The 25,754-nt window shown below is 45.3% G+C and overlaps 1 long non-coding RNA gene across 1 annotated transcript; it reads right to left on the bottom strand.

Annotated features, from left to right (window-relative positions):
* Window positions 1-952: 952 nt before the first annotated feature.
* LOC121138813 lies at window positions 953-21,452 on the bottom strand. Its single transcript, XR_005875670.1, has 2 exons — window positions 20,139-21,452; window positions 953-1,204 (listed from the first exon to the last, which is right to left on the bottom strand). It is a non-coding gene; the product is annotated as an uncharacterized LOC121138813 (long non-coding RNA).
* Window positions 21,453-25,754: the final 4,302 nt, after the last annotated feature.

The raw sequence follows: 25,754 nt of genomic DNA, 5'->3' as shown, positions 1-25,754 counted from the left end.
CTGGTTGTTTTATCAGTCACACCTATATGAGTTATACATCCAGATAAAAGAGACAAATGGAGTTTTGTTTTTAAAAAATCAATAGATTGGCTCTTATGGAAATCATTAATGCAAACTGTTTAGCAAGAGACTGAGTTTTTCATTCATGGTAGATATTCCATTAAAAAAAGATTAAAAATAAAATAAGTAAAACCTCATTCCACTGAACCTAGGAACAGGCCATGACAGAGAAACATACTGTCCCGTCTGTGATGTTCTCTGATCCTTTGATCCCAAAAGAAGATTGCATTTGGTTTTTGGGGTGGGGACAGGGCTAAAGTTGATTGTGCAAGGAAGGAATGATTTGGGCTGGACGCAGATGTTGTAAGGCCCCCATAAGATCTTGACCAATGGTAGGAATGATGAAGGTGAAATTTAAAAATAAAACAAAAAACTCACTCTGCTATTGCCCCAGAATTAAATCACAAGCTGGAGGAAGAGTGCATTGGGAAAGGGACCTCATTGTCTAACTCCATGACAGCTTCCTCTCCCCAAGACCTGCTTCAGTAGCTTGGGCCCCTGAAGAATTTGATGGAATATGTGGGATACAACAGGAGAGGCTAGAACAAGCAAAGGTTTTATGGGGGAAGCTGAATGAGACATTCTAAAACATAGGATGGGTTTTCCTGCTCCACAGAAACAGTTTTCATGAATGTATAACTACATACTAGCAGTAACCTTCACTTCTAAGTAGATTATATTAGTCAAAAATCCTAATACCAGGGTAGAGAGGTGGTTTAGTGGTTAAGCACACCAGTTGCTTTCCCAGAGAACCAGGATTCAATTCCCAGGACTCACTTGACCCCTAATAACTCTGTAACTCCAGTTCTAGAGGATCTGACGCCCTCTTCTGTCCTCCTTGGACGCTGCATGCATATAGGACACAGACATACTTACAGGCAAAACACCCTTATACATAAAATAATTTTTAATCCTAATGAATATTTGTGGAGGAAGAAAAGAGGATTGAGGTCCTGAGTTTGGTTCAAATAACAAGGTTGGGTGTACACAGGAACTGCAGGGTGTTCCCAGATCTGGGAGCTTCCAGCAATTGTCCAGTAACACTGGGCTGGGCAAGCATTTGAGTCTGGCTCTTCTTGAAGAAATGAGTGCTGTGCTTTCCGACTCTTCCTGGAATCCTCTCATCCGGCTGACGTGGGTGGCCCTGTGAAAAGAACTAGGGAGTCAGAACTCTGGGTACCAGCAGTCTGCCTCTTGCTCAGCCTTAGCCAAATTACTTTCCCCTCCTCGCTTTTCTAATATGAAATCAGTAAGGCCTAGTCAGTCCCTAAGGTCCATTCTAGAAATAAAATAGTGTACATCATTTATAAGTTTAAAAGCAAACTTTCTATTCATTTTTGGTAAAGATTCTATACCCAACATGACAGAAGTTCTAGAAAGACATATCTCCATAAATTAAATATGCCCAGTTAGAAAGGTAAGCTCAGGATAGAAAGCATTATGGGCCACAGCTGGCCATTGTTGCATGCATTTAAGTTCAATCTAAGGGTCTAGCATCTGCCAAAGCATCTTGTCATGGCCCACCAGGCAGCTCCACTCTGAAGGTTCCTGTGCATCTCTCTTGGACCTCCCCTTGGCTAAGTTAAGAATCATCTAGTGGCCAAGTGTTGTTGGCATATGCCTTTAATCCCAGCACTCAGGAGGCAGAGGCAAGCGGATCTCTGTGACTTCAAGACCAGCCTGGTCTACAAGAGCTAGTTCCAGGACAGCCTCCAAAGCCACAGAGAAACCCTGTCTTGAAAAAGAAAAAAGAAAGAAAAGAATCCTCCAGTGGTGGAGGGGTTCTTCAGAGATTCCCTTCTCTAGTTTTTTAAGTTTCCCCAGAGGAACCATGAGCCTGGAAGCAGATAGCCCAGTTAACTATTTCTGAAGGCAAAGAATTCATTCATCCATAGTTAGTGCACATGCGCGCGCTCACACACACACACACACACACACACACACACACACTCCATCTTCCCTGAACCCACCTTCACCTCCACATTGACACCCCACCCCCAGAACTGAGATCCCCAAAGAAAAAAGGTTCTTTTGGTTTTATTTTGAAAAATGAAAGTAAAAAAATAACAATCCTGCTAGTCTCTTGGCCATTCATCATGCCTGTAAGAGCGTTTATTAATGTCCTGTCAATTGCCCCCGAGTGAAGGCAGCCTGTTAGCTGTCCTCCCTCCCTGGTAGCTGTGTGCAAACACTGGTGATTAAGCGCCAGATTTAACATCCTCATGAATATTTAAGAGGTTGTTTTTGAAAGTTTCCTGTCCTTTTACACTAATAGCCCCATTAAAACCTGTTTACAAGCCAGTCAAGAGAGTTACTGCATGCACTTAAAACAGAGAGTGCTCCCCCAAGAGGGGCCCCAGAACCACGTGAGGATCGATACCCTGCCTAGAGTAAGACTGTCTGCCAGCCCCCAGTGGAACCCAGCCCCAGGAGAGCCACCAGAGGACCTGGAAGGGACCCAACTTGTTAATTAGGGCAGTGGGTGGGGGAGCAAGCCCTCACTCCTGGGTTCCCTGCTACGTTTTGAGGGGTGGCCCCAGCTCCAGTGACTTCATCAACCAAATGATGTTAGCACCATCCAAGCCAGGAGGGACACATGTCCTTGCAGTTGCCCCAACCCTGGACCCTCTTAAGGATCATGGTCCACCCAATGACTCTCAAACAGCTACTGAAGGCAATAGAGAAAGCAGTGTGCAGCCTCCTCCTTAGTCCTGAGCATTTCTGACACTCCACACTCCAAAGAAATGAGAATAAAGAAAACCTGAGGACCCCCACAGCACAACAGTCTGGGGTCATTCATTCCAGAAGTCTGCAGCTCTCCACACGTCTCTGAGTTGTCAAAAAAAAAAGTAGTAAGATATAACGCCTCGTGTGCAATGAAGCAGAGGGAGCACAAAACAGTTCTTTTTAAAGTTTAGCTAAAGAGTTAGAGCTGATGCCAGTGCTATACACAAAATGTATCTCCATGATAGCCCATTGACCCACTGCATTTTCCTACACCACGTTCCTATTTAGGTGTGTGTGAACCAACAAATGGAGACAAAAACACAAACTAGAAAGCTAGGCAGCCAGCAAAGGAACCAGGCAGGGCAGCCAGGGGTGGGCTGGCACTGCCTCACCCTTCCTCCCCAAGTATTGGATGCTGAGGAATTTCATAGCTGCTGATAAGCACAACCACTGTTAGACTTCGCACTTGGTAAATGTGATAGTTAGCATCTGCAACCTGGATGCCTGGGAGGAAAGCCTTCAGGCAGGGGTGTGAGGGGCTGTCCCGGTTCAAGGTTAGCCTCTGAGAATGTTGGTGATAAGGGATGTCTTGACTGCATTCGTTGGTGTGGGAAGGCCCATCTTAATTGTGAGTGGGGCCATTCTCTGGGACTGTGTGAGATGAAGAGGGTGAGCTGAACAGTCACACGCCTGTCTCTCTTGTTCTCTGCTCCTGATTATAGAAGTGATATGACCAGCTTCTGCAGCTCCTGCTGTCATGACCTTCCTGCCTTTGAGCTGGAGCTAAAAGAAGGCCTTTCTCTCTTAAGATGCTTTTGTCAAGTTTTTTTTTTTTAAATCTCTACAACAGGAAAGAAACTAAGCTGGTAAAACGTAACCACCACCTAAATTACACTACATAGTCAAAACTTGGCATCTCCTGGTGGTTGTCTGTGCTCTGCGTCTTGTCTTTTATTCCAAGGGGTGAAAATGCTCTGTATGGTGTTCACAATGCTGGCACCTGGCTCTCCCAGCTCCACGGGCAGTATCCATGCTTCCACGGTCTGAGATTGGCTGTGGAGGGAGGTTTGCCTCATCGAAAAGGGGAAATGTTATAGAGGGTTCACTGGGTCACACAGCCTCAGGTTCACACCTCCTGGGTCTTTGAGAATCAGGAGTATGGATTCCTCCAGAGACAGAGAAGAGCTGCCAGGTGCCTGCCCTATCCTGCTCCTGGCTGTGTGGCCTCAGGCTTCTCTCTGGAACGCATAGTCTCTGGAGCCTGTCGTGGTTACCTGCCATCTGACCCTGTGACTCCTCTTTTACTTTCAGGTAGACAAAGATGGAGACATGATATTCCCATCCCTGGCATGAATCGTTCCAATACTTCCCTGAATAGTGTAATAGCAACTGTGATGAGGTGACCCAGAGAACCTCAGTTCAGGCCGAGTCACGTGACAGCCCAGGAGCATCCCATTAGCTTTTACTTTCTTCTGCCTAAAATTTGCAGTGTGCACCAGAAGCTGTTTGTGAAATTCAAGGTGTTGCCTGAAAAGTAAGAACCCCCCAGAGAGCTTAACGCTCTCTTCAAAAGAAAAGTCAGTGGCACTGGACCCGGAGCTGGGATTTTGTCCTGATTCACTGACACTGCTATTCAAATTTGAACAAGTTACTTGGCATCCTCGAAGCCCACTTTCCAGTTAGGTGTGAAGGATTCTCATTTGGCAGCTGAGTGTAGCCTTTCTGGAGAGTGGAGGTATACATTCAAACATATTTGTACATCCATGTTCATAACAGCTTTGCTCACAAGAGTTGGAAGCAGGAGTGAAAGCAACCTAAGTGTCCACCAGTGAATGAGTGAATAAACAAAAAGGAACGTATACCTATAATGAGGTACTGTTTGGACTTTAAAAAGAAAGGAGTCCAGCCATGATGGTGCATACCTTTAATACCATCGCTTGAGAGGCTGGGTCTGGCTGATCTCTGTAAATCTGAGGCCAGTTTGACCCACACATCAAGTTCTAGAGCAGCCAGGACTGTGTAGTAACACCCTGTCAAACCAAAAGAAGGAAAGGAGGGAAGGGGAGAGAGGAAGGGGCTGCAGTGATGATTTGTTGGTAAAATGTTTGCCACACACAAGTATAAGGACCTGAGTTCAATTTTCAACACTCACAGTCAGCTCCTGCAATCCTGTCACTGGGAAGGCAGAGACAGGAGGATCTCTGGGGCTTGCTGTCCAACCAGTCTAGCTGAATCAGTGAGAGACTCTGTCTCAAAGAAATAGCGTGGAAGAGCTTGAGAGATGGATCCGAAATGAGGATCACATACTGCTCTTACAGAAGATCCAACCAAGGTCAGAACAGCACCCATGCTGGATGGCTCACGGCCACCCTCACCTCCAGAACCAGGTGATCAGATACCCCTCTTGGATTCTGAGGGCACCTGAGCTCACATGTTCACGCACACGCGCGCGCGCTCACACAGAGAGAGAGAGAGAGAGAGAGAGTTCTTAAACAGCCTACAAATGAATAAGCCTCAAAGACATTACCCTAAATGAAATAAACCTGCCACAAAAAACAAACAGTGCATGGTTCCAGTTGCAAAGAGGGACCGGAAGGAGCTAGACTTGGGGAGACCGGAAGCAGAAGAGCTGGGGAGGGTAAGGGTGGGAGTATGACTTAATGAGATTGAGGTTTTAGCTGCAAGATGAAGACTTCTAGGGATCCACTGCACAACATGCATGCAGTTAACGCTAAAGAACTATACTTCCAACACTGAGATAAATCTAGGTGTATTTCCCACAGTCCTTGAAAATCAATAGGGCCATTAAATGTTTTCTAGGCTGCAGATGCAAGAGGTCTTTTCTCCACAACCCAGGGTTCGAGAACCACCCCCTTCCCTTCTCTACCCCCAAAGAAAAGTCAGTCTCATTCTCAGCAGCACCAAAGAGGAGGGCAGGCCCAGCCCTGCTCAGAGTGGAGTCCCCCTTTGGAAAAGCGAACCCATCGTCCCACGGATGAGCCAGCGCTCTGACGCCTGCTGTCCACGTCATTCTAAACAAAAAGCACTAGGAGGAGGCACCTAGTTAAGTGGGTTGCCTTTGACATCACACATTTCATCCTCTCCAATCTCAGAGGCAGAAGAGGGGAATTATTTTATTCCAGATCCGACTCTGCCTCAGTGACAGTAAAGACTAGAACCATCAGAGCTTCAAGAATTGGCCCCTCCCCTTGCTCGCAGGTAAGTCCATGGGAGTATTATTTAGCGTTGCTAAAGAACTTCCTATTCACAAAGTGCTTCGGGCTCATCTATTATTCATGCACTAATGAGAATACTTAGATTGGGTATTTTCTCCAAGGAGCTCAAAGCACTTTGTAAATGTTAACTCGTTCACCCCCTGCGTCCCAGTGGGACCTACAGAAATCCTCACCCCTTGCCTCTGCACTTGGTAAAGGCAGAGCCCAGAAGCGATCACAAGCCTGCTTGTGGGAAAGCGGACCCGGAAGCAGAGGAGAAAGTCACTGCTCCTCTTTCTCTCTGTCTCCTCCCTGCTTGATAGGGACTAAAGACTAAAGACTAAACTAAACTAAAGAATCTAATGGAGGTTTCTCTGAAGTCACACAGTGTGTATGGCACCACAGCTGAAGGACGTTCTGGAGAGAGGACAATAAATGGGATAAAGAATTAATGTTTTCTGGGAATAACAGCTGTTAGTAACCGAGCCTTCATCATGCAGCAGATCCCCACATCGTCAACTGTTTTAATGAATTCTCGACTTTTCTTTGTGATTTCACGGTGATTGTGGCCCTTTGCACTAGGTGTGGGCAAGTGTTCTGGTTTCATTCCGTTGCTGTGATTAAACCTCTGTCACTAAAAGCAACTGAGGGAAGAAAAGAGTTTATTCTGGGTTACACTTCCAGGCCACAATCCAACATAGAGGCAAGCCAAGGCAGGGATCTGAAGCAGAAACCATAGAGGGAGATTGCTTACTGTCTAGCTGGCTTGCGAGCAGATTTCATAGCCTAGGATCATCTGCCTAGAGACAGAGCCGCTCACAGTGGACTAGTAATTAGTAATGAAGTCGATGCCACACAGACATCCCCATAGGCCAATCTGATTGAGGAAACCCATAGCTGAGCTTCTTTCTTCCAGATGGCTCCAGGTTGTGTCGAGTTAATGATAAAACCTAATCAGGACAGCCTAACTAGGCAGCTTTCCCAAGGCTACCCCTGATCATGGAAGCAATGTGACTAGAATTCAGTCCTAACTCCAGGCTCTGGACCTTAGCAGTACCTGAAGCACTGTCACTAAGGAGTAAAGATAGCAGAAATCAGTGCATGGTAATGCCACAGAATCCTGTTCTTGGGGGGATGTTACATGCCAACATCAGCAGGAAAACAGAGGATGGGAACTTTCCACCCTTTCTTCTGGTGTTCCCGCTATGGCTTGCTCTAGAATAGCACTGTCCATGCCATAATATAACCACCCTTTTTAAGAGTGTCCATCCCCTCATCAGCCATAGCCCTGTGTCTGCGTCAGTACTTCAGTCCTATACTGATGTGGTGCCTAACATAACAAGTGCCGGGACTTTGGTAGGGTAGAAGGGAAAACATGACTTCAAGAGAAACCTTAAAGCACATCAAATGGTCTCATTGTCATGTTATTCTGCATTTAAGGCTATGAATGTAAGCTATAAGTTTCCCTAAGAAAATTCACGATGCACTCGTCATCTTCCACAATAAGAGATCAATGATCTACAAGTACGATTGGATGTCCCGGTATCACAGGAATAGCCAAGAGTACTGAAGACATTCATGGGGTAATCTTTATGCTCCCACAGTTTACATTTCAGATTATATGCGTGATGGAGACATGCCAGGGATGACAAATGAAGGTCCAAGACGAAGGTGCACTCAAGACTGGGTGTTAGACTACAGTGCAGAGAGGAGATGGGGGCTGGGAAGAATTTGTAGAGGAGACGGTATCTGAACAAGACCTAAAGGAAAGGACAAGCATAGCCAGGCAGAAGGGAATCTCTATCCTTGAAAATGCACACAGAGCTAAAACAAGGCAATGAGAACCCTCTAAGGGCATAATAAGAGGAAAACCAGGCCTTCAGGAGCAGGGCTCTGGGGCATACCACAAAGACTCGAGGACACACCACAAAGCAGAACCTGGCCAGTCGTGGAAGTGCCACCAACTGCTTGAATGCCAACCATAGGCAGGAAATGGGCAGCACCTACTCAATGTGAAGCCAGGTTCCAAAAGCCCGTTTTGTCCACTCACAAAGAAAGAGAGTTGGTTAAGACACGGTGCTCTTCCTTAATGAACACAGACTCACTGAGACTCATAACGTGAGTTTCTGGAGGCAAACCTGAGAGTCAATAAAGAGGCAGTGCAGTCTAAACAATATTAAACTTCCTGGGAATGCAGTAATTAGAATTTCAAACACTAATAAAAGACTGTACAGTTAATTAGCAGGAGTCATAAAAGTCTAAGAACAAATATGCCATGTATTAAATACAACTAATGTGATTGCTGAACACCAACTGAAAAATTAAAGAGGAGAGGCTGGAAAGTGAAAGTCTCGCCACAGCCCATGCAGCCAGAAGCGGAAGCAGTCTCCAGGTCTTTGCGACCACAGCTCCTCACGATAGGGTTATCACTATCACACAGCCTTGACTGCTGGAATCTCAGTGCTTTATTCCTTGGTAACAAGCTCCACTTCCTCGAGGGGCCAGAAAAGTCTGGAGTATCTGGGTCACATGTTGTTTTCTCAGCCTGGAGACACACAGACACACATGGGCCCATGAATGCACACACGTTTCTAACTGGTTTTAATTTTTTTAATTATTTACGGGATGGAGCTCACATGCTTTGGCTCACATTTGGAGGCCAAAGAACAACTTGCAAGAGTTACTTCTCCCCTACTACCATGAGGGTCCTGGAGTCTGAAACTGGATCATCAAGATGGGAGGAAAGTCCCCTCACTCACTGAGCTATCCTGATGGCTCCTGTCTACGTCAGGGTTCTATTGCTGTGAAGAGACACCATGGCCACTGCAACTCTCAGAAAAGAAAGCATATAACTGAGGGTTTGTTTACAGTGTCAGAGGTTTAGTTCATTGTCATCATGGCCAGGAGCATGGCACCTGCAGGCAGACATGGTGCTCGAGAAGGAGCTGGGCGCTCTCCATCTGGATTCAACGCAGTAGGAAGAGAGAGACTCTAGGCTTGGAATGGGCTTTTTGAAACCTCACATCCCACCTGCAGTGACACACTTCCTCCACCAAGGCTGCACCTTCTATCCTTCCAAATAGTACCACTCTCAGGTAGCCAGGTCAGTGAGCCCATGGGAACCAAAACACCGCATTCCCTAACTGGTTTTATACATAAGTGACCTTAGGCTGGCCTGGAACTTGCTATGTAGACTAGACTAACCTCAATCAGACTCATAGAGATCTGCCACTGGACAAGTCTTCATATTGATCTCCGGGCCTCCTTGATGAAAAAGTTCATGGGAGAACACAACAACCTTTTCAAAACAGTCCTACAAAATAAATAAACAAATTTGGCCATACTTCTGGATCTAATGGCCAGTTTCTAGAAAACAAAGAGGAAAAAAGAACCTAACATCACATGGATTCAGGTAAAAAAATGGAGGCTAAAAAGAATTGTTTAGGGAAAGCAATCTAGTTTTATTTTCAAAAAATAAAATGTAAAGATGAAAAGAACTGGAAATGTACCTCAGTAGTAGAATGTGTGCCTAGTGTGCCTGAGTCAAGGGTTCAGTCCTTTGTGTGTGTGTGTGTGTGTGTGTGTGTGTGTGTGTGTGTGTGTGTGTGTGTGTGTAGGAGACCTAGAGGTTAAAAAGTGAAACAACATTGACCACAATTTCTGGTATTCCCATATGTCCTGGAAACCCTATGGCCTACATGTCGACATTAAAGTAGTTTTATTCATAACTAGAAAACTTGGCAGTAGCCTTAAGTAGATGAATGGATAAACTGTGGTACCTCCAAACAAAACAATATTACTTCACAGGAAAAACAGTCAAGTCATGAAAAGAGGAAGCTTAAGTGCATATTTCTATGGAAAAAAAGATAATATAAAAGGGCGCATATTGTGTGGTTCCGACTGTATAGCATCCTACGAATCACAAAACCATGGAGACAGTAAGTATATCCAGCCTTTAGAGAGGGGTAAATATGTGGAGAAAGAGGACTTTGGGGACAGCAAAACAATTTCACATAATAATGTAACAGAGATACACGTTCCAGCTTTTCTATGTCCTCGATATGTTCAATACCAAGAACGAATCCCATGTGAATTGCAGTCCTTGAGTAATAATGGTGTTCACTGGATGTAAGGAATGCACACTTTGCAAGGAGATGACCATAATGAAGGAGGCTGTGTTTGTGTAGGAGAAATCTCTGGACTTTACTCTCAATTTTGCTATTAATTCAAAACATTGTTCTTTAAAAAATATTTTTTGCAACAGAGTCTCACAGCATAAATCTGGCTGTCCTAGAATTATTTGTAAATGAGACAGGCCTTGAACTCACAGAGAGCCACCCACCTGCCTTTGCCTCCCAAATGCTGGGATTAAAGGTATATGCCTCCATGCCCGTCTGAAAAACAGGAATAATTTTTATTTAAAATTTAGAAACAAATGTAGCATATGGATTTTCGTTTTAATATTATTTACATATATGTAAATGTGAAAACTAATGAGCTGGACTTTTGATCTTATTAAAAATTATCATTCAGTATTTGGGGCATAATAAACCTGCTATGGACTTGTTTTCCATACAGTTTTCAAGAGTCTTCCTAAAAGAGTTATAGCTGAAGTTCTACAGTATGTGACTGGTATGGATGGAGTGAGCCCCTTGTCAAGTCCTGAAGCTGGAAAGAGTACACAGGAAACTGTTACATGTTATTATCACTGTTGTACATGTTTGAAATTAAACAAAGGAAATGTTGAACTTGGCTCTTCTCTTTGCCCTGAAGAATTTTGTCAATTTTGTCTGTCATTCTTTGGGTAGGGGAACATGTGTTCCTGGACTCACACCCTGCAGAGGCCCCCTTTTCACCCAAGTGTCAAAGTCAAGGTCCTAGCAGCACTATCTTCCTGAAGACACCAAGCCTGACTCCACTGAAGCCTCTAAAGTTGGGCTGTCCTTGGCCTCAAACTTCTTACACTGAGTCTCCTTGTGTCTCAGAGCCCATTTGCTGAGGAAGGTCTTCCCTGTCAATCCTGCTCCAAATGCAAAACCATCCCTCCTCTGTCACCATCTCCTTATCCCTTTATCACCATGGAAACAAGCATATACATGGTTCACTGATTGTGTGTGCGCATGTCTTTCTCCCTCAGCTAGAGCACACTCCATGGAGGCATGGCTTCTTGTTTGTTTACAATTGACTTGGAGTAAATGTCACTAAATGTACGTAAAACAGGTGAATGAAGTCACATTGGAGATGGGAGACTGCTAAGCCATGCTTCCAGATGCCAGTGAGAGAACCTCCTGTGTTCCAGGCTTTCTGGTGTTACAACAAAACACTTGAACAAATCAACTTAAAGGAGGAAGTCTGTTTTGGCTCACAGTCATGGAGCTCTCAATCCATGGTCAGCTGACTCCATTGTCCTCAGATCAGTGGCGAGGCAGGAAGAAGATGCCTCTCCTCATCGCACCCAGGAAGGAAAGAGAGACAGACATAAAGAGGCAAGTGTGCCACGCCCTGCTTAAAATATCAACCTGCTTTTTATCATTCTCCAAAAGGTACCTGGTCTCCTTATGCTCCAAGTCCCTGATGCTAGACTCCGTCTGATCACCCTGACTCTAAGATATATCAGACTGGACCTCTTTCAGCTCCTGCCAGAGAGGTCACTCTCTCCTAATGGGACAGGGGCATGATATCGCGAGGTGGCTTCTAGACCACAACTGGTGTCTCAGTAGTACTGACTACCTAGTTGTCATATACATATATATATATATATATATATGTGAACATGCCACACAGTCAAGGAAATATAACTAAACAATTGGGAAGAGGGGGCCAGGAATGTGTAGGGCAGTAAGAGAGAGCTGGCCTAACCTTTGGGAGATCCTGGGTTTGATTCTCCAACCCTAAAAAGGGAGGATGTTGATTTAAGTCTTGTCTGGTTGAGGAAAGATGAAATCAGTGACTTTTCAGGCTACAGTTCTGAAACTAGGATACTTTGCTAAACATCAAAGTCGGAAGGATGCCCAGGACAGTGAACCATGGCAGCTGAGGAACACCAACTTAACTGAAACCTATCTCTACCACTGGGCTGTGTGACCTGAGGGATACCCTCATTGCCTTCAGGGAAATGTACCACTGTGTGCTGGTTTCTGTATTCTCATCCTCAATATGCTTTGAATCATGGCCAAATCTATAGGAATCAGAAGTCACAAATAATGTTTAATTAAGGGTCCAGAGAGATGGCTCTGTGGTTAAGAGCACTGACAACTCCCTTCCAGAGGACTCAGGTTCAAGTCCCAGGATTCATGCAGTAGCTCACAAACACCTATAGCTCCAGTCTCAAGGGATCCATTGCCCTCTTCTGGCTTCCAAGGGCAGAGACATACATGCAAGCAAAATACCCATACACATAAAATTAAACATAAATGTTGTTGTTGTTGTTTTAAAGAATGAGCAATTAAGAGGATACAACCCTATGTGTTTTGTTTGGATTCTCACTGAAACAGGTGCCATAGCAAGATCTTTGGAGCAGACAGTTATCTGGAGATAATACCAGAAAGACATGAAGGGAAGCAGAGACTCAGGCAAGGTTGGAAGGGACAGAAAGCTAATACAGCAAGTGGTCAATGGGTAAGCTCTGCAGACAGCTGAACTGAGAGAGAGAGAGAGAGAGAGAGAGAGAGAGAGAGAGAGAGAGAGAGAGAGAGAGAGAGAGAGAGAGAGAGAGAGAGAGAGAGAGAGAGAACACCAGAACAGGACCATCCGGGGAACTGAGAGTCAGATGTCTCCACATCTACCTCAATCAACCATTGGCCAGGCCTGCTCCCCAGTGCCTGAAGTCCTCAGCACCTCCCATCCACAAGATGCTGCTTAGGTGCCTGCAATGGGTAAGCTGGAGGTGTGTATTCTGAGCAGTTAGTGTGGGAGTGGTTTGAGCAGGATGTCCCACAGCGACAACCTGGGACCTTCAAGATGGACGTTCCTCCCACTTGCTTTTAAAGTCCTACCATTTTGGAGGGAATCAAGTGCAAACAAAATCAGGTCCTAAGACTCACAACAGCTCCAGTCATTCGCTGTGATTTTTTTTTACTCCAGCAGCACGTTCATTTGTGCATTTCTCACTTATATAAGATAGAAAAAAAGTGTCAGTTCAGCATCACTTAGGTAGGATGGCCTTGAAGGCAGCTGCAGGAATCTCCTGTCAATGCCCAGAGCAGCAGTTTCAAATCTGTGGCCTAAAGAGCATCCATCATGGTTCTGGGACCTGCTCTTTTCCACAGTTTTGGGGAAAGGCTCAGAGTCATCCAATTACATGTGCACAATTTCTGTTAGGAACCCACCTGTGAGCTGGAGAGATAGCTCAGTGATTAAGAGCACTGGCTGCTCTTCCAAAGGACCACGATTCAATTACCAGCAACCACATGTCAGCTCACAACTGTCTGTAACTCCAGTTCCAAGAGATCCAGTGCACATAAAAATTAAAATAATAAATAAATAAGTAAGTAAAAGGAACCCACCTGCATGCAAACTACATCCTAGGAAGCTTTCCCCTTAGGATAAAGGAAGGGAAAGGTATTGCTTTGAATTTTTTTAACCCATACCAGTATTTTTCTAATAACATCAAAAATCTGTTTTGCCCTGAAGGAATTTCTAGAAAAGAAAATGAGAAACAGGCACAGAATTTTCATTACTTTTTTTTAAGACAAAGTCTATATAACTCAGAATCTGCTATCTAGATCACATTGGCCTTGTCCTGGTTGACCTATCTCTGCCTCTGGAGTACAGAGATGAGAGGATTCTCTTGCCACAACCAGTGTTGTCCCATTTCTTTTTTCTTTCTTTCTCTTTTGTTTTGTTTTGTTTTTAGAGACAGGGTTTCTCTGTATTGTTTTGGAGACTGTCCTGGAACTCGCTCTGTAGACCAGGCTGGCCTCGAACTCACAGAGATCCACCTGCCTCTGCCTCCCAAGTGCTGGGATTAAAGGCTTGCGCCACCAACACCGGCGCATTTCTTATAAACTTTTTAACTTTTGTATTCGGTCCGACAGCTGGCCTTTTGGTTGTGATTTTTCCTACAGTGGTATCTCAGCTTTCTGGATGCCCTGGAATATCTGAGGTCTACAGACACCTTGGAGCAGGAGCTGATAGAGACATGGAAGAGATTGTATTTCTCAAGTCTCAGTACTCTCAGCTTTCACACAGTTCTGGTTGTGTAAGGAAAAAGGATGGGAAGCTGCCTCAGGAAGAAATAAATATGGGAGTCTGAAAAGAGATTTCCCTGGGAATAGAGAAGATCTTCAAAGTCTTAGACAGTTCAAAACAAAAAGACCAGAAACCTCCCTCACTTCCTAAGTAGGAACCATGTATTTGGGAAGCCTATAATTCTTAGGACAAGATGGACTAGAGTCAGCTAAACCACAAAGTCCTACAGAGCCATTTTGTCATCCCATTGGCCAAGAAGCTAGAAGACTGCACTATGTGGATATATTATGTGCAAGAATGGCTTTGCTCATAAACTTCAGTTTATCACCTAGCATAAGACACATGCATCAGGGAGCTATTTTCAGCGCAGTACCTGCAATAAGGTGTCCATGCAGCCCACACACCACCAAGTTTACCAGCACATCCACAGTGAGTAACTATATAAGAACAGAGTCTGCCGCAAGGCATTCACCCTTAAACCCATCCTGCTCAGTCACAAGAGGATCCACACAAAGGAGAAGCCATGCAAACGTGAAGACAGCAAGAAATATTTCAGTCACCATCCACCAACACATACACACTGACATCAGCCCCAATAAGTGTACAGAGTGTGGCCATGCTGTCCTTCAGCAGGGAACTCTAAAAAGCTTTATAAAGGTAAATTAAAAGAAGACTTCAAAAAATAAAAAAAAGAATACTTCTTCAGCCAGGCACTGGTGGTGGCGCACGCCTTTAATCCCAGCACTCTAGAGTTAGAGGCAGGTGGATCTCTGTGAATTTATCTAGTTCATACTTATCATTGGATGGGGGAATATATACAAAATCCTGTGTATGAACTAGATAAATAAAAAAACCTGAAAGCAGATTATTTGCCCCTTAGGAGATGGCATAGCTCTCTGTGATCCTATCTCTACGTGAAGGTCCCCTGTAGACTCTTGCCTTATGAACAATGCAGTCCTCACAGATGGAAATCAAAGTCTTCAGGTTATGGACAAAGACCCCAGGACGTTTGCCATCAACCCCTTGCATTCTTTTGTTGTTGTTATTGTCCTCCACCATTTGATTTTTTCAAAATATAATTCCATTTTACAATGGAGTAATGGATAATAGGGACTACGATAAACCTCAGACTCCCTAGGATAAGCAAAATAAACCAAATACAAAATATTCTTAAAAGTTTAAATTTTAAACTACATGTATGATTTTATTTGCATGAAATATTCAAATCATCAAATCTATATGAATACACTAATGACTTCTTGGAGCCAAAGTGTGAAAATATTTGATAACTACAAATGGGCAAGAGGACTTTGGAAGTTACAGAAAAGTATGAAATTTGATCATGATGGTGGTTGCACATCACTGAGAATTGAATTATACACTTTAAATGGGTTGAGTTCATGATATGTGCTGTTTTTAAATGGTCTTGATTAATAGTGTGTAGGTGACTAGCTACAAGAACCCTCATCCCAAAAGGGAGAAAAAGAGAAAGGACCATAGATGGTGCTAAATGTGATAAAGAAGGACAAATATCCAGTACATCACATACATGAATGGAAACATCATAGCAGAATCTGTTACTTTATACAGCTAATAGATGCTAATAAAAAAGTATTACTTTATGCAGCTAATAGATACTAATTTTAAAAAGTTCTCCTTTCAGCAACCTAGATGTCCCTCAACCGAAGAATGGATAGAGAAAATGTGGTACATCTACACAATGGAGTACTATTAAGCAGAAAAAAGTAATGGAATCATGAGATTCGCAGGCAAATGGATAACACTAGAAGAAACCATCCTGAGTGAGGTAATCCAGTCACAAAAAGAGAAACATGGCATGTACTCTCTCATATATGGATTTTAGACATAGATCTGGGGAGTGCCAGCCTACAATCCTATGGGCAGAGAGTCTGGGAAACAGAAACTTCATTTAGTGGCTGATCGAAGAAGAGGCAGACTCCCTTGGTTAAGTACTGAGCTGAACTCAAGAAAGCCAGTAACAGAGAGGGAGGACTGATGATCAAAGGGATTAAGTCTGGGCTGGTTTAACCCCCCAGAAACAGCTGACCAGACAAAGGTTAACTCTTGAATCCCAGGCATCAGCCTGGGAATCCAGCATGGGACTGATCAAGACCCCCTGAATCTGGGTGTCAGTGAGGAGGCCTAGGTAATCTATTGAGCCTTGGGCAGCAGATCAGTACTCATCCCAAGTATACACAGGGACTTTGGACTCCCATAGAACAACGTGAGGTGCACTCTCACCCTGAACTCTTGGGGAAGGATCTAGGCCCTGCCCTATATGAAATGACAGACTATGGACACCCCCATGGAGGGCCTCACCCTCCCTGGGGGAATGAGGGGATAATGGGGGGGGTTGGGGGAAGGGCACGGGAGGAGGGGAGGGAAAGGGAGAGGGACCTGGAACTGACTTGTGAAGCAACCTTGTTTCTTATCTAACTTTAAACTGGAAAAAAAAAAGTTCTCCTTTCAGAAAACAATAATTTTATAAAGAATTTCCATGAATAAAATTTCAAATACAATATTCAACTTTCAGTCAAAAATCACAAAGTATGCCAGAAAAGAACTGCCAGACTCATAAACAGCAAATCACCATCCAGGAAAAAACTCAGATAATGTCATCAGTTGATGTGCAACAAATAGTATCTGTCTCCCAACTATGTTCGTCATAGGTATAAAACAAATGAGATGCTTAGAAATAAGTACAAATCAATATTCTTTTTTTTTTTTTTTGGTTTTTATGAGACAGGGTTTCTCTGTATTGTTTGGAGGCTGTTGGTCCAGCCCGGCCTCAAACTCACAGAGATCCGCCTGCCTCTGCCTCCCGAGTGCTGGGATTAAAGGCATACGCCACCACCGCCCGGCTCAAATCAATATTCTTATATATTATTTTTATGCACCATGTAATAGTCATATGCTTGTTATGTATTTAACCATTGGAAACAATTGAAGTGTTCAATAATTGGGGGATGATATAAGTCAACAGGGATTATCTATTGTTTTCAATTAAAATGTTGTGAACAAAGAATCTATAATAAGGAAAATAATTATCATGTTTAATAAATAAATTATAAAATATAAAATTGTTTATGTTATATTGGTGAAATATGCATTGAGAGATGATTAGAGGGAAGTTTTCCAAATCAAAAAAAAAAAAGAAATAAGTACAAATCACAAATCACATAAGGCACTAAATAAAACCAAACATATTTGGAAGAATACAAGATAGATAGATAGATTCGAAAGTTTAGTGAATTGCTAAAGTAGTAATTTAAATATAGTTGAAGAAAGACTTACTAAATTGGAAGGCAAATCTAAACAAGTTATCCGGAAGTCATGGCAGGAAAGGAATTTCAAAGCATATTTGGTAGAAGGAGGCAAACTTCTACCAGAGCTCCAGAGACACATAGAATATGGAAGAAGTGATGTATAGAGGGATAATCGCTAGCAGTTTTCTAAAACTGTTGAAAAATATCAATCCTCAAATCAGAAAGTCCATAATAAGCACACCATTGTGGTATAAATTAAAGATATCAAGATATTCATAACAGGAGATAGCCATTCAGAAGATAGCCATAACAGGAGATAGCCATAGCAGAAGAGAGCCATGACAGAAGAGAGTCATATAGAAGGTAACTATAACAGAAGGTAGCCAATAAGAGAAGAGCAGTCGCATGAAGGAATAGCCAAATAATGGCCATTGACTTTAGCACAACAATGAAGCCAGAACACGGGGCTACTTTTTCAGATACACTGAAACAATACCCAACTTAGAATTTCAGAACCAGAAAATCTTCCTGCTAAAAACTTAGTAAAAATAGAATAATTCTGAGCACATGAAAAGAGTAAAAGTGATACTTCGTTGTCGTTGGATTTTTCTTTCTGTGTCCTGCAGTCACAGTCTTTGGGCTCCTCATGAGAAGGTATCACATGTTCTCAGTGTTGCAGGATTTTCTATCTTTTCTCCAGAGTTATCTTGTGTTTTCCTCCCTCCCCCCCTCCATCCCTCTCTCTCTTTCTCCCTTCCTTCCTTCCTTCCTTTCTCCCTTCCTTGCTTCCTTCCTCACTTTCTCTCTGTCTCTCTTACTTGCTCTCTTTCTTTCAGACACTATGTAGCCCTGACTAATCTGGAATTTTCTATGTAGACCAGGCTGGCTGTAAATATTTGTCTGCTTTGGCCATGCATACCACTCCTTTCAAAGCATGCCCTTGTAGAGAATTCACGTCCATGGCTGTGGGCCATTGCTGTATATTCAGTATTTCCTTTGAAGCATGCAGTTAAACTGTTTGGCCTTTGCTCTTTGGAGTGCCTGAGTTTGCTTTCTAGTAGGATCACATATACATGACTTTAAGAAACTTCAGGATACTAAATGCTACCAAGTTACTACTCTGAGACAGGCATAATCCACTAAGGAAGTCCAAGTACCTCCAACCCTCCCTAAACTTCTGGCTTCCAACTACATGAATTGAAATAAAGAAGTCATCAACTTCCACCAAGACTTTGACATTGGAAAATACAGGAATCTGGTGCCCAATTCAAAGGCCTTGAGAACATTATCATCGTCTATTGAAGATTATTGAAGATTAGTCCATTTTCCTTTGACATGATTAAACTTCACTGAAATTAAGCAATACGTAAATTAAAAAGGTTTCTTCACCAGATAGGGTAGTATAATCCTATAACCCCAGTACTTAGAAAATAATATTAGAATTTCAAGGTCAATCTCACCTACATAGTGACTTTGAGGCCATATAAACTCCTGTTCAAAAACAAAAAGTAGGTGGATGTGGTAACTCATGTTTAATCCCAGCATTCAGGAGGCAGAGGTAGGTGTATCTCTGACTTTGAGGCTAGTCAAAAATACCTAGTGAAGCCGGGCGGTGGTGGCACACGCCTTTAATCCCAGCACTCGGGAGGCAGAGGCAGGTGGATCTCTGTGAGTTCGAGACTGGGCTGGACCGACAGCCTCCAAAACAATACAGAGAAACCCTGTCTTGTAAAACCAAAAAAAAAATCTAGTGAGACCTTGTATCAGATAGATAGATAGATAGATAGATAGATAGATAGATAGATAGATAGACAGACAGACGGTAGATAAATAGACAGATGATAGATTGATAGGTAGATCGGCAGATAGATAATAGGTGAGAGAAATGATAGATGTTAGATAGATAGATAGAGAGAGAGAGAGAGAGATATAGATAGAGAGATAGATAGATACTTTTAAAATAACAGTGTTTTTTTACGTAGAGTGTTCAAGACTTAGCTACTCAGTCTGTATGTCTTTTAGTGAGGACCTGATACTAGGGGGGTATCACAGTAAGAAAGGAAATCAGAGGAAGATCTAAGAGTCAGCCTAGTGTCTTGGCTTTCTTCCTTTCTTTCTTTTTGGTGTGTGTGTGGCGGGGGGGAGGAGGGGGGTATTGCCAGGAATCAAACCCAAGACCTTACCATTAAACTACAACTCCAGCCTTGAAGCATGTTCTTTCATAGCCACATATTCTCAAGAAACCTAATTAGTCCCCAGAATATTCCAGTCATCATTTCTGAGGTCAGACACCCATTGACCTAACTACATCCCATTAGGTCCCGCCTCTTAAAGACTTCACTACCTCTCAGTACTGACATTGAGAACCAAGCATTCAATGCATAAACCTCCGCAAGCAATCCGCAAGCAAACCAGAACAGTAATATATCTCCAAAGGTACTCCTCCAAATATCAGTTTCAAAATAAGCTGTCATGAATCTGCCTTGTGAACTGAGAATCCCAGGGCAAATGCAACTCAGGTGGGCCACATCTACCTAATAATGTTACAAAGATAAAATGGCTTGATGAATGTAAAGTGATCCACAGTATAGCTTATTCATTGGGGGCATATTTTGAAATCTAAACAGATGTTAACTTGAAACTAGGTATTGCTACTTACCAAGCTCTGTGGTCTTGAGAAAAAGGTACCCTCTCTGAACTTCAGTTTTCAAAGTCTGTAAAATGTGGACAGTGACTCCCAGCTCATGGCAGTCACATGATAATTAAATGAATAGTTTGTCATATAGATAACATATAAGTATTTTAATCATGAGCATGTTTCCCCCTCTCTCCAAAAACTACAAGAATGAGCCAACACGTTCTTACTGTTTTATTACTCCAGTGAGTCAAGAACCTCCCACTTACCTCCTGCCTGCCTGCCATGAACTCTTGTCCATGCTCCTCTCAGCTCTAGTAAAACCGGCTTGTAAATGGTTACTAGCCTGCTTATTTAGGACTAATAAATTGAGGTCTTTACTTTCTGTGCCTTACCAAAGATGTGATTCTCTTCAGCATCCTCCCACTCGACATCCCTCTTGTTTTCCAGTATTTAACTATGGGATGCCATCCTTGTCCCCAGAGACACCCTTCCAAAGAACAAACAGCATTCATAGTAACTTAACAGTTGCTATTAAGCTGCTGTGCTGTGGGGTCACAACAGAAAGAAAAGGAAAGCAAATAGCATGAAACCCACAGGTTGGCTTAGGCCCACCTTGGGGAAACCTTGGCATCTCCAAGCTCTACATTGGCCTCCTGTCCTGTATTCAGCTCACAAACAAGAAAAAAAAGCAGGCTGGAATTGGAGTGGTGTTTAGAATGAAGCATTTAGCAAAAGAAGACCACATCCTTTTGCAGGGGGCAGTTCTCACGGTTTCACCTGGCTGTGTAGAAAAGTGCTCCGATCCCCAAAAATTCACAAAAAAGTACTTAATTATTATACTGTCAACAGAGCAGATTATATCCTACCTGCCAGTCCTTGAATTAGAAAAGGAAAAAAATAAGGAAGACAATCTATTTCAGTTGTAATTAACATCGTACGCGAGGGATTTCTCTGAAATTTGTTCCCGGTGACTTCACCCCAGAGAGTATAAATGCCCTCGTGCCTCTGAGTTCCCCCAGACATCAAACTGGATTCCAACCCCGGAAACTGTTAAAAAGAGGCGGTTTCCTGAGAGGCTGTCCGCTTGCTCGCATTGCTCATCTTATCTCTGCCCCTCCGCATTTTAGGCGCCGGGATTGCCTGCGGTGCGGGTCACATTTTTGTACTTTGTCGCACCCAGCGTTAGAGAGGGACCTTTCTCCCAGCGAGATCAGAGAGGCCAATCCTCAGGGCGCGGGAAGGCCCCGCTGCGGCGAGGTCTGGCCTTGGGAGGAAGACAAACCAGGCCAACGAGCGGCTCTGGGAAAGCAACCACGAGCGACGCTTTCCAGACCCAGGGCAGCCTCTCAGGGACCCGGGTCTGTGCACTCTGCGCCTCGCCAGACAGGAGATCCTCTCCTGCCGCCCACCCTCCTGGGAGGAATCCACCACTCCTGGGCGGAGACTCAGTTCAGGCGGGGGACCAGATTTCTCCTGAACCCTCTCCAGAGAATCCGAAGAGTGAAAAGTCAGGCAGGACCCTCGTCCTCGGAGTACCCAGCCTGAACCCGCAGCATTTCCTGTCTCCGGGAGCAAATAGGCCAAAATTCAAGACATCCCTCTGGTGCATCCTAGCCAAGCACCGAAGATCAGCCAAGTGCCCCGCGCTCCTCCTGGGTCACCTGGACCTTTAGCCTCCGCCGAGAGGAAATCAGGTCGGTGCACTTGCTTCTAGGTGCAGCTGCAGCTCAGACGAGGGAAGGGAGCGGCCGGAGGCGAGCAGAAGCTATCCGCGAGTGAGAAGAGCTCAGGGGTGGAGGGAGCGCAAACAACCCTGACCCTGGGACTCGCACTGACCGCGGGGAGTCTCCACCCGCCCTCGGGAGGCGGAGCCGGCCCACGTCGCCCAGGACAAGTTCCAGCTGCACCTAGGGGGCGCGGTGAGCAGCCAGGGCGACCAGAAATTCTCCCAACCAAAGAAAACCCCCAAAGTGGGGCAGGAAGCCGCTGCAAATCTTTTTTTTTTTTTCTTAACCAAAGCTTCTCTCTGTAATCATGTCTGTGTATGCCCTTTCCTTTGGAAACTCCACACTGGAACCTGGGGACCTGAGTTCAGTCCCGTCCAAACTGTGACTCCCAGAACACGCGGACACTTTCTAGAAGCTGTCAAGGCCGGGGGAGGAGGGGGCAGCGGGTCTTAAACTCTCCTTTGGGAAAAGGCACGACCATAACAGCTCGCTGACACTTCGCCGGGGTATGATTCACTCTGCCACACTTACCCTTCCTGTCCCCAATGGGATGGCCTCAGCAGCTGGTCTCAACCCACATAGTTACAGATACAGAGCCCCGGCCTTAATTACTCAGAAGAGAGCAAAAAGGATAAAGGAGAATCTGGGGTCCAACCTCCAAATCTCCCCCTTTTGCAGCCAACACTCTCTGGCTCAAAAAGCATGGTCTGATCTCTCTCTCTTTTTTTTTTTTTGTTTTATTTACGTCTAATACGAAGTGAAGGGTCATAAAAGTGCCTAACCTGGCCACCTGATTTAACCTGAGGACTCTTCCCCTCCACCCCAGCGCACGCTGAGGCTCCGCCCCACACCACCTTTATCCACCCCAACAGGTTAGCAAACTTTCACAACCCACTGGGATTGGACATAGGACAGGTCATCTTAGTCGATCAGAGTTGCCATGTCTGGAGCATCTGGAGAGGGTATTCGGGTCTTAAATGATACTAAAGTCACTGGGTCACAAACCTGATTCTCCGAGGCCCAACGCAAGGGCGGGCGCTGGTGACCAGCAGTGTGCCTACTCCGCCCAGCACAATCGGCCTATGGTGCCTTCCACCCGCCAGCACAGGGCTGTTCTCTTAATGAATTACTAATGAGTTAAAATTGGGCAGCAGGCTTAATTAAAGCGTAGAGGCAATGTGTTTACCACATTGTAATTGAACTCATTAGGGCTATGGCTTTTTGTTTTTTAAGCAGCCGCCTTCCTTCTCTACATCGGATAATCTATGGGAATTGTTTATTAGAGAAGGAGGGGGTAGTGAGAAACACTACATCAATTCTTTGAATGAAAAAGACAGGACGAGGCTGGGGAGGGTACTGTGCCTCCACTCTGTGCCTTGATGGAGCAGTGGCCAGACCAGACCAAGACTTGCCAAGAAGTGCAAAGGGTAGGTTGATCCGTGGGTGAGACCGGCACCAGGGACTAGCACCTCGGGACTAGGCCAGTGCAGAAAGCCTCTCCATGTAAGACCATCTAGTCCTCCTGAATTCTGTCCTCATCCATAGAGCTCCCTCCCCCAGCCCTGAGCTTTACCTGGTCCACACTCGCCAACCTCCCAGGTTTGACACTTCCTAATGAGAACGACTCTCGTACTCCCGCCCCCCATCTCCAGTTCGCCCTAAAGCTTCTTCACCCCCTTGATGAGAAAGACTCACTCTGGGGACTTTCACCTTCCCAGCCTTCTTCCCTCGGTTTCATAGATACTCAATTGGTGTCCACCACCTACACTTCCAAAAGGTGTCAGCCTCTGGGTCCTGCAGAACTCTGGCGGGAGTGTTGCTCTTATGGACTGTCTGTGGGTGGCACAGGAAACCTGCAGGTCATGGGACAACATTTCTGGGATCTCAAGCTACCAGTCCAAGCTATGCACACCGGATGTGCACGGCTAACCTTTTGCCCTAGGTCTCGCTGCAGTTACCGGGCCTTCAACCTCGCCTTCTTTTGGAGCTGTTTGGACAGAAAGGGCCCTGAGAGGGTGAGGGGTGAAGGACTGTCTCTGCGCTGTCGCCCTGCCTGACCAATAGGCGGCGTCAGAGGCCCAGGTCCAAGCTGGTAAGTGGGGGTGCGGAACTGAGCAAGCTAAGCCGAGAAGCTGGGTGCAAGGAGATCGACCCTCACCCCAAACTTACAAACTTGTGGAGAAGGAGAGTGGGAAGAGCTAAGGGGCTACGGGGAACCGAGAGCAGGAGAGGGGCGGGACCGGACTGGGACGCGGAGGAGGACCCGCCCGCCAGCCCGCAAGCAGGAACGCAGAGGAACGCGGGCTGCGGGAGGCGGCGGGCGCCGCGGGAGAGAGCCGCGCAGCAGCCAAGGAGCGCCAGGCAAGCGGGAGAACCGAGCGCTGAGGGCCGGAGACCGCGCGGGCGGCGCGGACAGGTAGGTAAGGGGCCTCTTCCCCTGCCCGCGGCCTCTTGTCTTTTGGAGAATCCCGAGCTGAAAGGCACTCCAGGAATTTCCGGCCCCGACGGAGCCCCTCCGCTGACTCCGATCCCCTCCCTCCCCTCTAGCATTAGACGCACAGAGGTTCTCAAGTGCCGCCTCGCACCTTTTGTATGTTTTGTCAAAGTCTCCCATCTTGTCCGTTCCCCCACACCAACCTACCTCTTCTCTCCTCCTGGCCCAAGAGGTTGAGGTAAATTATTTCTAATTTGTTGGTAAAAGATTAATTGCAGAAAGTGGATCGATTTGATTAAGGCAATTAATCTTTGGTTACAGCATTCCTGGTGTCACAGGGTTTGGGGGGGCGGTTGAAGGGAAAGAAGACAAACAAGACTTTTTGGAGAGCAGTCCCCCTGCCTGGGGATGAATCCAGATCTTCTCCCCACACCACCATCACCCACCCTCCGGGGCACACCCCCAATCCCAAACCCGCAGCCTTAGGGCTCAAGCCGGCGGTTTCAGCACCACGAGGTCCGGACAGCGACTCCTGCGGATGAGCTTCTAACTTCTAGTCCCCGGAGGCTACACAAAGCAGTCAGCGGCCAAGCAGACCGAGATGAGAAGCGCATCCCCACCCCCACCCCATTTCCTGTCCAACTACCCGGTTCCCTTTCTCCTGTGCTTCAGAGTAGGATCCCAAATGCAGTCCCAAAAACCAACCCTCAAAACTACTGCAGGTCCTGAAAAGGAACCCCCCTACTCCCCTTAGTAAAGTTCCCAAAGCTGGAGTTTTCTCTTTTCCTGAATAATTAATGCCGGTCATAAATAATTGATGAAGACAGTGGAGAAGGGAAGAGGGAGGAGGCGAGTGAGAGCCAGAGTGGCCAAAGAGAGATCGAAGAGTTTGTTAAGGGACCATTAAAGGAGCCTTGCTGGGAACGGCATTCCTCCATAGATCACATACAGCTGCTTCACCCTGGCATGGTAAAAGCAAAAGGCAAGGAGCCTAGCTGAGTGGAAGGTGAGCTAACCAAACCTGGAAGACGCGCTTTGGACCTAATGTCAGTACTACCCCCATCACTCCCTTCCCCTCATCAGGATTCATCACAGAGCCCTCGGGACCCCATTCTTTCCCTTGTTTCTGAATGAAGTTCTAAGCTACATAGTAAAGACTCCAGGTGAACCTGGAATTTGAGCTCTGTTGGTTCTGCTCAGGACTCTGATCAGAACTGTTCAATCTGGGGTAACTTGTAGGTGCTATCCCTCCAAAGTTCCCTCTACCTCATTCCAGACAGGACAATTTCATTCTTTTCAAGCAATCCAAGTGTTTCTTGGGATGACAGCTTTCAGCTGGTTCTTTCCCACATTCATCTACCAGGGTTGGAAGGAACAGGCCATTTCCTGCTCCCTTCATGTTACATACTCCCCTGCCTCACAAGCACCTCCACTTCAAATTCTCTTCAGTCTCCGTCTTACATCCAAACTGGCAGG

The sequence above is a fragment of the Mesocricetus auratus genome, unplaced genomic scaffold, assembly GCF_017639785.1.
Source record: "Mesocricetus auratus isolate SY011 unplaced genomic scaffold, BCM_Maur_2.0 Super-Scaffold_6730, whole genome shotgun sequence".
Classification (NCBI taxonomy): domain Eukaryota; kingdom Metazoa; phylum Chordata; class Mammalia; order Rodentia; family Cricetidae; genus Mesocricetus; species Mesocricetus auratus.
This window is presented reverse-complemented; position numbering and strand designations above follow the sequence as displayed.